At 47.4% G+C, this 12,147-nt stretch overlaps 1 long non-coding RNA gene across 1 annotated transcript in view; it reads left to right on the forward strand.

Moving 5' to 3' along the window:
* Positions 1–447: 447 nt before the first annotated feature.
* The window catches only part of LOC121879457, a 29,386-nt gene continuing 17,686 nt past the window's right edge, over positions 448–12,147 (forward strand). The window contains exons 1-2 of the long non-coding RNA XR_006091334.1: positions 448–591; positions 4,359–4,480. This is a non-coding gene — a long non-coding RNA (uncharacterized LOC121879457). The remainder of the gene's footprint in view (positions 592–4,358; positions 4,481–12,147) is intronic.

The following is a 12,147-nucleotide window of genomic DNA, read 5'->3' on the forward strand; positions in this document are numbered from 1 at the left end:
TTGACAAAATTTTGGTACGACTGAGGCGGTCGTATGTCTGGGTGGTCGTAAGTCAAGTAGGTCATAAGTTGAGTAGTGGCTATAGATGAAACGGTATGAAAGATTGCATGTGATTGGTCCAAACAAGAAGAAACATTTGTGATTCGTTAACTTCCAAGTTTGTCCGGTGTCCTGTATTTGGATATTTAAAGCTCTTTGTTTGGGGCATGTAACGAGTTCTGATTTTTTCAATTGTATTGAAGTAAAAGTATTTAAAAATTATGCTTAAGTAACAGTAAAAGTACTAAAAAAAATTGGTACTTTTTAAAAAACAATTACCCAAAAATGTTACTTGAGTACAGTACCCAAGTAAATTTATTTAACTACTAAACAACTCTGCCTACACGTCCAGCCAATGAGAATACAGACTAGGTGGGAAAACTTTTGTCTATATCATTGTACTGAGTTTTATACAATTTTACCATATGTGTATAATTTCCTTCCCAGACACATCAGACTTCAGAAACTGCGTGCAATGAGTGTTGAGGAAGGTGCCTGTACACTGTGTTTTGATGAGAGTGCCACTATTGTCCTCCTCCCTTGTGCTCACAGGTAAGATGCTCTATAACTTGTGCTCACAGGTACTATTACTATAACTTGTGCTCACAGGTACTGTTACTATAACTTGTGCTCACAGGTACTATATAACTTGTGCTCACAGGTACTGTTACTATAACTTGTGCTCACAGGTACTATATAACTTGTGCTCACAGGTACTATAACTTGTGCACACAGGTACTATAACTTGTGCTCACAGGTACTATAACTTGTGCACACAGGTACTATAACTTGTGCTCACAGGTACTATAACTTGTGCACACAGGTACTATAACTTGTGCTAACAGGTATAAGGGACACTAAGTGTTGGCGCCTCTGAAGTATTTTGTCAGGTTAAAGTCATGCATCTCTTCAGGCTCTCTGTGTTAGCTAGACTTAAGATTCAGACATAAGACTTCCAGCATTAGCTAGACTTAAGACTCAGCATTAGCTAGACTTAAGACTCAGACATACTGTAGGGCTCAGCATTAGCTAGACTTAAGACTCAGATATAAGACTCCAGCATTAGCTAGACTTAAGACTCAGCATTAGCTAGACTTAAGACTCAGCATTAGCTAAACTTAAGACTCAGCATTAGCTAGACTTAAGACTCCAGCATTAGCTAGACTTAAGACTCAGACATACTGTAGGGCTCAGCATTAGCTAGACTTAAGACTCAGATATAAGACTCCAGCATTAGCTAGACTTAAGACTCAGCATTAGCTAAACTTAAGACTCAGCATTAGCTAGACTTAAGACTCAGCATTAGCTAGACTTAAGACTCCAGCATTAGCTAGACTTACGACTCAGACATAAGACTCCCAGCATTAGCTAGATTTAGGACTCAGACATGAGACTCCAGCATTAGCTAGATTTAAGACTCAGACATGAGACTCCAGCATTAGCTATATTTAAGACTCAGACATGAGACTCCAGCATTACATACACTTAAGACTCAGACATAAGACTCCAGCATTAGCTAGATTTAGGACTCAGACATGAGACTCCAGCATTAGCTAGACTTAAGACTCGGATATAAGACTCCCAGCATTAGCTAGATTTAAGACTCGGTATTAGCTAGACTTAAGACTCAGACATAAGACTTGCATCATTTGCTAGACTTAAGACTCCAGCATTAGCTAGACTTGAGACTCGCACATAAGACTCAGCATTAGCTAGATTTAAGACTCGGTATTAGCTAGACTTAAGACTCAGACATAAGACTTGCATCATTTGCTAGACTTAAGACTCCAGCATTAGCTAGACTTAAGACTCAGATATAAGACTCAGCATTAGCTAGACTTAAGACTCAGACATAAGACTTGCATCATTTGCTAGACTTAAGACTCAGCTAGACTTAAGATTCAGACATAAGACTTCCAGCATTAGCTAGACTTAAGACTCAGCATTAGCTAGACTTAAGACTCAGACATACTGTAGGGCTCAGCATTAGCTAGACTTAAGACTCAGATATAAGACTCCAGCATTAGCTAGACTTAAGACTCAGCATTAGCTAGACTTAAGACTCAGCATTAGCTAAACTTAAGACTCAGCATTAGCTAGACTTAAGACTCCAGCATTAGCTAGACTTAAGACTCAGACATACTGTAGGGCTCAGCATTAGCTAGACTTAAGACTCAGATATAAGACTCCAGCATTAGCTAGACTTAAGACTCAGCATTAGCTAAACTTAAGACTCAGCATTAGCTAGACTTAAGACTCAGCATTAGCTAGACTTAAGACTCCAGCATTAGCTAGACTTACGACTCAGACATAAGACTCCCAGCATTAGCTAGATTTAGGACTCAGACATGAGACTCCAGCATTAGCTAGATTTAAGACTCAGACATGAGACTCCAGCATTAGCTATATTTAAGACTCAGACATGAGACTCCAGCATTACATACACTTAAGACTCAGACATAAGACTCCAGCATTAGCTAGATTTAGGACTCAGACATGAGACTCCAGCATTAGCTAGACTTAAGACTCGGATATAAGACTCCCAGCATTAGCTAGATTTAAGACTCGGTATTAGCTAGACTTAAGACTCAGACATAAGACTTGCATCATTTGCTAGACTTAAGACTCCAGCATTAGCTAGACTTGAGACTCGCACATAAGACTCAGCATTAGCTAGATTTAAGACTCGGTATTAGCTAGACTTAAGACTCAGACATAAGACTTGCATCATTTGCTAGACTTAAGACTCCAGCATTAGCTAGACTTAAGACTCAGATATAAGACTCAGCATTAGCTAGACTTAAGACTCAGACATAAGACTTGCATCATTTGCTAGACTTAAGACTCTAGCATCAGCTAGACTTAAGACTCAGACATAAGACTCCAGCATTAGCTAGATTTAGGACTCAGACATGAGACTCCAGCATTAGCTAGACTTAAGACTCAGATATAAGACTCAGCATTAGCTAGACTTAAGACTCAGACATAAGACTTGCATCATTTGCTAGACTTAAGACTCCAGCATTAGCTAGACTTAAGACTCAGATATAAGACTCAGCATTAGCTAGATTTAAGACTCGGTATTAGCTAGACTTAAGACTCAGACATAAGACTTGCATCATTTGCTAGACTTAAGACTCCAGCATTAGCTAGATTTAGGACTCAGATATAAGACTCAGCATTAGCTAGACTTAAGACTCAGACATAAGACTTGCATCATTTGCTAGACTTAAGACTCCAGCATTAGCTAGACTTAAGACTCCAGCATTAGCTAGACTTGAGACTCGCACATAAGACTCAGCATTAGCTAGATTTAAGACTCGGTATTAGCTAGACTTAAGACTCAGACATAAGACTTGCATCATTTGCTAGACTTAAGACTCCAGCATTAGCTAGACTTAAGACTCGCACATAAGACTCAGCATTAGCTAGACTTAAGACTCAGACATAAGACTTGCATCATTTGCTAGACTTAAGACTCCAGCATTTGCTAGACTTAAGACTCAGTATTAGCTAGACTTAAGACTCAGACATAAGACTTGCATCATTTGCTAGACTTAAGACTCCAGCATTAGCTAGATTTAGGACTCAGATATAAGACTCAGCATTAGCTAGACTTAAGACTCAGACATAAGACTTGCATCATTTGCTAGACTTAAGACTCCAGCATTAGCTAGACTTAAGACTCCAGCATTAGCTAGACTTGAGACTCGCACATAAGACTCAGCATTAGCTAGATTTAAGACTCGGTATTAGCTAGACTTAAGACTCAGACATAAGACTTGCATCATTTGCTAGACTTAAGACTCCAGCATTAGCTAGACTTGAGACTCGCACATAAGACTCAGCATTAGCTAGATTTAAGACTCGGTATTAGCTAGACTTAAGACTCAGACATAAAACTCCCAGCAATAGTCTGTGTTTGTTCCACCAACATAAACCTCTCACTTGTTACTATGGTTAATCCACAAGATCACAACAAGTACAAATTGGAGCTTAAAATAGGTTCAGGTTGTGTGGGTGACTCATAAAGACAAGACTCAGTTTATTGTTATGTGTTGATCATTTATGATAGTTCCTAACCTTCTCAACACCTGTAAGCACATGCCACATTTACTCAGTGATTTATTTTAACAAACTTGTAGAGGAGTTTCAGATCCTATATATGGGTCCACATTGACCATCAGTGCCAATGCTTAAGTCACTTATACAGTGCTGTATTTCTTTACACATGGGGTTGCACTATAAATAAAAATGAACATAGGACAAAAGTGCCTAAAATGAAAAAGTATTACACTAACTCCTCCTGGTTTTTGTAGGGGATTCTGTCAGACTTGTGCTCTGCAACTAGAAATTTGTCCAATGTGTCGGAGACATATTGAGGAGAGACGAGAGGTAGAAGATAAAGCAAACGCCAAGGAGGATGTCACATGACCCTACGGTGAGCATTACTTTAACTTGCCGGAGAAAGTTATTTTGTTCTCTTCCTCCTCTAAGTGATGTTGAAGTTATGTACAGGGGGGTACAGTATGTATAGATCTTGCCAACATCCAACATTTGTCAAGACTCAAAATAAGATAAATATATTAATACTGTACAGGTATATGGAGACATTAAACTGCCTGTTAACTTTAATGGCGAGTACAGTATACATTCTGTAAAGGGCTGTAGCCATCTTGGCTGACAGGGATGGTACAGGAAGGCTGATATTGCCTTCCACTGTTTCAGGTACAGTTGTGAAAATGTGTTCCTACATTCCCTGTGGTAACCCATGTCTCCAAACGGCTAACCTACCTGTATATGACCTACTGTACAGTATAACAAACATATCCACCAATCACATTCGTCGTTACGTGACCAATACCATTATCCATTCATGCAACATTGCCGCTTGGAGACACGGGTTACCACAGGGAATGTAGAAACACATTTTCACAACTGTACAGTAGAACTTCTACTGGAGTCCAGTATATTGTCACTAATTTGGTATTCATATTATGAAAAATTGCAATAATTTAGCATTTTTCTCCCCATGAAATTGTGGGAACAAATTTTGAAACTCAGACCTATTAGGCCGAGATCTTTAATGTGGAGATCCGTGTTACATGACTACCAGGCGGCAACTGGCGCCGCAGACTCTCGGCTACCAGGGGTTGCCAGGTAATGCCAACATAACAATAATGTCTACATCTTACAACTCCCCCCCCCACCCCCCAAGATTGGACGAGGACAACAAAATTAAAGGCACTTAGACAATCTGACTAGAAACAAATGCAAATGACATAAACAATGGGAAATACCTAAACCTACAACCTAATAACAAAAAGAAAAAGTATTAAAGGAAATGCCAGGACACAGCGCCTACGACAGTGGCATACATGAACAGGAAGCATTACACTAAACAAGTCTGAAAGCCATCAAGGCTTTGTTATATGTCTCCGGGGATGGGCTGGCTTGGGCTGCTGTGGAGGTGACGGTGGGGAACCCGCAGAACCTGACAGGGTGGGCGTTGGGAGAGGCTGGACCGGTGAAGGCGTCAGGGGCAAGGGTGGGCCATGTTCCTCAGGTGGCCACGGGTCCTGAGCGAAACGTGGCCTCTACCATCTAGCCGCACGGCGTATTGACGGCTCTGTAAGGTCCCAGGCTTTAGTGATCTGATTCTGGACCCAGACATGGCTGCCAGGCACCAACAGGCAGCGATGGTGGATGGCACCCCCACGCTATCAAAGAACCTCCTCGTGGTCTTGAGCCATCTGGAGTTCTCATCTGCGGACTGTCTGTCTTCAGTGTCTATCGACTTTGAAATTCTGTTTGGCCGTGGGGACTCCATCACTGAGCTGGCGACCTGTTGCCAGCTGGGCCGGTGACTTGTTCACACCACGCAGGGGAGTGTTGAGATACTGGAGAAGGGCGAGAGATACCTTGTCATCATCGAGGCTCCCATTAGCCCCGGTGTTGTTATTGAACACCCTCTTCACAGTCTTCACCGCAGCTTCTGCCCTGCCATTGGACTGGGGGTACTGCACAGAGGACAAACAGCGACACTACACTTCTGGAAGAATTCCATCATTTCCTCACTGACCAGGTTAGTGCCACCATCTGTTGATATCTGCTCAGGTGCACCCCACCTGGTGAAGTAGCGTTTAAGCTGAGCCATAATTCAGCCGGAGGAGGTGCCACTGGGGAAGTGAGCTATCTCAAGCCACCCAGTCAGCCTGTCGGTGTAGGCCAGGTATATGTGTCCCTCGAGCTGGATCATGTTCACCGTTTGCTGAAAGGGGTATTCAGGGGGTGGCATCCGGAGCAGGGGCTCAGGTGGCTGGGAAGGTGCATGGGTGTTGCAGGTGTCACAGGAGGACCGGTGATATTGCAGATCGCCCTCCAGTCCTGGCCAGTAGGCAGTTTGCCTGGCCCTCCTGAGCATAGAGTCAAGGCCCTGGTGGGCTGCATGCAGGTTGGGGGCCACCTGGTGACGGAGGCCCTCGGGGATGGCCAGACGTACACAACCCTGGTCGAAGTTGTAGGTCACCGTGCCACGAGATGCGGACAGCCTGTCCCTGACATTGCAGAAGGGCTGTAGGCAGGCAATCTCCTGCGACCTGTGGAGGTGCCAGTTGTCAGCCAACACCTTGGCCACTAACAGCTGGTAAACGGGATCCTCGAGTGACTTTGGAGGACCATCTCCTCGTCTAGGGTGACACAGTCGCTGAAGTCCAGGGCTGCCACAGTGGCTGCAACCATGGCCACTGCCAGGTCCTCATCTTGGTCGTCGTCCATGTCGTCAGGGGTCGACTTGAGGGCGGCATACCGGGACAAAAAATTGGCGGCACAGTTTTTCTTCCCTGGTAAGTAGCAAACTGTGAACCTGTACTGCAGTGTTTTCTCTTTCAGACGGAAGAGACGTGGATTAACAATGTCCGCGAGGGCCCTGTCACCCAAGAGCTTCACCAGGGGACGATGTTCTGTTATTAGGACTAGGCTGGGGCACCCTAGTAGGATCAACCGAGCTTTTCGGAGACACCAAGTCACCGCCAAGGCTTCCCCTTCCATGGCCGCATATCCCATCTCGGCTGCCACATGGCGCAAGGCGCCATCCACCCTTACAGCAGAGAGGTGCGTTCACCGAGGAGCACCTGCAGTACTGCTGGAAAATGAGGAATCCAATGCCATCCCTGCTCCAGGAACATTTCTTGCAACTGGTCATCCCGGTAAACCTTCTTCCCGAAGGACTTCTTGAGCAAGTCCCTGAAAAGTTCCATGATGGGGGCCGTGGCCAGGAACGGTGCCAACTGGTTGACAAATCTATGTCACGACCCTACATCGGTAATTGAAGGCTGTGCCGGCATTTTAATAATCCTGGCAGCAGAGAGACAATCATCTGTGAGCTTGTAGGTGTCCCAACCTAGGTGGAAACCCACAACTCCACCTCCTTCCGGCAGAACTGGAACTTCTCCGGCTTGAGAGTCACGCCCGTCATAGGTGTGCCAAAAGGCCTCCTCCACGCTGGCATCATAAAAGACTGTGTCGTCGACACACTTGTGCTTACGTGGCAGGTCCTGGATGGCATCATCGAACCGCTTATTGGAGGCGTCGGATGCTGAGCGATGACCCATGGGCATATGGCGGCCCCAGGGTGTTATGAAGGTAGTGAGGCGCCTGCTATCTTTGTCGAGCTCTACCTGGTGGAAACTCCAGTGGGCATCTGCCACTGTTTTGTACGAGTGAAGAGGGACATCGGATACCATATTGAAGGGTGCCGGGGTGTGGTGGGTCTCCCGGAGGTAGTACGCATTGAGTTTTTATAATCAACAGTTCTGCGAGGTCTAACTCACTTCTTGGAAACCACCACCATCCGAGCGCACCATTCCGTGGCTTCCCCTGCAGGGACTGGACTGATCACCCCCCTCCTGACATCGTCGTTGAGCTGCTACTTGACCTCCATCTCCCAGTGCTTGGGGACTGAAGCAGGGGTGTTGCACGCATGGGGCTTGACACCAGGTATCAGATGAATGTGATGAGGGTTACCAGCCATCACTGGGAGCGGATACCTATCCGTGTTGAAGGTGGTAGACGAGAAGTGGAGGAGGAGCCACTCCTCCAGCCTCGAGGCGTTTTCTTCTAGTGGGTGGAGCAGCATGACAGGTGGCCTGGGTGGGAGGCTGGTGTCACCCCCATCCGCCACCCCATCGCAGCAACGGAGGGGAATGGGAGCAGGAAGTCCACATGCACCAAGCCGAGGTCCTTACAGATGGTGAGTGATAGGTACAGGTGCTCGACAGACTTGACGAAGTGCACGTCCTGGAGAGTAGATCGGTCGGGGAGGCTGATGTGGCAAGGCGCAGAACCCAGGGTGGTCAGCTAGATGTTGGCCAGGTCCCGTAAGCCAGCCCAATGCTGTAACCTCCCTGACCCAAGCCACACTTCACCTCCCTGACCCACTCCACACGTCACCTCCCTGACGCACCACACTTCACATCCCTGACCAATGCCACACTTCACCTCCCTGACCCATGTCACACTTCACATCCCTGACCCATGCCACACTTCCACATCCCTGACCCATGCCACACTTCACCTCCCTGACCCACCACACTTCACCTCCCTGACCCACTCCACACGTCACCTCCCTAACCCACCACTCACCTCCTGACCCATGCCACACATCACCTCTGACCCATGCCACATCCCCCCCATGCCACACTTCATCTCCCTGACCCACCCACGTCACCTCCTGACCCATGCCACACACCACCTCCGTGACCCATGCCCACGTCACCTCCCTACCCACTTCCACGCCACGTTCCTGACGTCACTTCCCTGACCCACACACGACACCTTCCTAACCCACTCCACATGTCACCTCCCTGACCCACTCCACACGTCACTTCCCTGACCCCTTAACATGTCACCTCCCCTGACCCACTCCACACGCCACTTCTGACCCACTTTCACCCTCACACCCCTGACCCACTCCACACTGTCACCCCTGACCCACTCCACACCCCTGACCCACCCACGTCACCTCCTGACCCACTCCACACGTCACCCCTCCCTCCCCCACCCTCCCTGACCCACACCCCTGACCCACTCCACACTTCACCTCTGACCTCCTCCTGACTCCACCTGACCCACTCCACACGTCACCTCCCTGACCCACTCCCTCCTGACCTCCCACCTCCTACACTCCCACCGTCCTCCCCTGACCCACTTAAGATGTCACCCTCCTGACCCACTCCATACGTCACCTCCCCTGACCCTCCCACACCCACCCCCTGACCACTCCCACACCTCACCTCCCCTGACCCACTCCACATCCTCACCTCCCTGACCCACTCCACACATCACTTCCCTGACCCACTTAAGATGTCACCCTCCCTCCACCACACGCCACCTGACCCACTCCCACGCCACTTCCCTGACCCCTTCCCTGACCCACCACCACCCCTGACCCACTTAAGATCCTCCTGACGTCACACCTCCTGACCCACTCCACTCCTGCTGACCTCACCTCCCTGTACGCCACCTCCTGACCCACTCACACGTACCCGTCACCTCCTGACCCACTCACCACCGCCACCGCCCTGACCCATGCCCACATCACCTCCCCTAACCCACTCCACACGCCACTTCCCTGACCCACTTAAGATGTCACCTCCTGACCCATGCCACACGTCACCTCCCCTGACCCATGCCACACATCACCTCCCTGACCCTCCCACTCCCACGTCACATCCCTCACATCTCCCTGACCCACTCCACAAGTCACCCCCAGACCCACTCCACACGCCACTTCCCTGACCCACTCCACCGTACTTCCCTGACCCCTCCACACACGTCACCTTCCCTGACCCACCTTCCTGACCCTCCACACGTCACTTCCTGACCCACCCCGTCACCTCCCTGACCCACTCTCACGTCACCTCCCTGACCCACCTCCCACACGCCACCTCCTGACCCACTCCACACGCCACCTCCACGTCACTGCCACCTCCTGACCCACTCCACACGCCACCTCCCTAACCCACTCCACCTCCCTGACTCCCCACGCCCCTCCCTGTCACCCTGACCCACTCCCACGCCACTCCACAAGTCCCACCTCCCCACCCTCCACACGTCACTCCTGACCCTCCCCTGACCCATGTCCACCTCCCGCACCACTTCCCTGACCCACTCCAACGTCACCTCCCCTGACTCCAACGTCACTCCCCTGACCCACCCAACATGTCACCTCCTGACCCACACTTCACCTCCCTGACCTCCACCCACGCCACCTCCCTGACCCACCCCCATGACCCACTCCTCACATGTCACCTCCCTGACCCACTCCTGACCCACTCCCTCACCTCCCACCTCCCACCTCCCCACGCCACTGCCCTGCCACCCACCTCCCTGCCCTGCCACACATCACCTCCCTGACCCACTCCACCGCCACCTCCTGACCCACTCCACATGTCACCTCCCCTGACCCATGCATCACTGACCCACCCACACGCCACCTCCTGACCCTCCACACGCCCCCTGACCCACTCCACACGTCACCTCCCTGACCCACTCCACACGTCACCTCCCTGACCCACTCCACACGTCACCTCCGTGACCCACTCCACACGTCACCTCCCTGACCCTGCCACACGTCACCCCGGGTACCAGTTGTTGACTGTGTTCCTCACTGTGCTCCATCCCACATTTACTGTGGGCTCCAGTCACCCTTGTTTTGTTAGGCCATAGCTTCTAGGGATCCAGAGCCTCGAGACCACACTGAGCCTTGTGGTGGGAAGCAGGCAACTAGGACGAAGCCTCATGGTAGATATAAGAGCTTAAGCATTGCAGTTACAGTGGTGTTCAGTGTACAGTAGCATTAAGTGTATTATAGTACAATAAAGTAGCTATAGTACAGTATAAAGTCCAATATGTAAGTATAGTAGTGACTGTAGTGTTAAATAAATTACCATACATTAGTGGATTAGGAAGTACATTAGATTGTTTCATAGTGTACAGTACAGTATAAGAATTAAGAACTTTAAGTGCAGGGTTACAGGTAATGTATCTGGGTTTGGTCTGGTCCACACACAACTTTAGTTTGCATCATGGTAAGCCATATTTGGCTATATTTCATAATTTGTTCATGTACAAGTGTACAATATTGTTAAACCACCTTGTGAGGCACTGTGCAGTATGTAAAAACTATGAAGAGTTTTGTCTTCTGATTAATGGAGCCTCAATTTTTTTTTTTTTTTTTTTTTTACGGGGATTAGCCCACCCGGGCACAGGTCACTGACCCACATTGGGGCCTGGGGGGCGAAAATGTAATAATAATGTTATTAATAATAATAATAATGATAATAATAATAATAAATAATAGTCATAATAATTCATAATAAATATAATTTATGATAAAACAAACAAAAATAAAATAATAAAATAATGATGATAATACAGTAACTGTAATAATAATAATAATACAGTGGTCCCTCGGTTAACGAGCACAATCCGTTCTAGAAGGTTGCTCGTTAACCGAAAAACTCGTTAACCGAAACCATTGTTTCAATGGGTTTTTGGGTAATTGGTTCCAGCTCACCGAAAATTGCCTAAATTCAACAAAAAAGGTAGAAAAGTTCACTTACTTTGAGGTGTGTATGTAGAAGGCTCCTGGATGATGATGATGATGATGATGGGAATTAGAATGGGGGATGGAGAAGGGAGAAGAGAAGGCATTGGGGTGGAAGAGAAGTCACCCCATGGTGCCATTTCACCCATAAAATTTTAGTTCTCTTGGTGCAATTCAAGATTATTTTCTTTAAATCAACACTGCACTGCATTATATATTGTCAATATGTAAAATAAATTTCAAAATGACCAATAATTTGCTTGCAAAAACAGAAAAAAAGCATTTAGTTGAAGAGTCTCAAGCAAGATGTTACCTCCACTGAAAAGACACAAAGACTGACGCCTGTATGTTGTGTTGAGAGGCTGGATGGCACGCATAAAACTAGTTTCATTACCTTCAAGTATGTTCAATAATTGTTAAAATGAGTAAAAAATTTAATATTAAACTTTTAAAATTATTGAATAGTATAAACTTCTTGATATTTGCTAAAATGGTAAGGA

Source organism: Homarus americanus, unplaced genomic scaffold (assembly GCF_018991925.1).
Source record: "Homarus americanus isolate GMGI-L3 unplaced genomic scaffold, GMGI_Hamer_2.0 scaffold9083, whole genome shotgun sequence".
In the NCBI taxonomy this organism is placed as follows: domain Eukaryota; kingdom Metazoa; phylum Arthropoda; class Malacostraca; order Decapoda; family Nephropidae; genus Homarus; species Homarus americanus.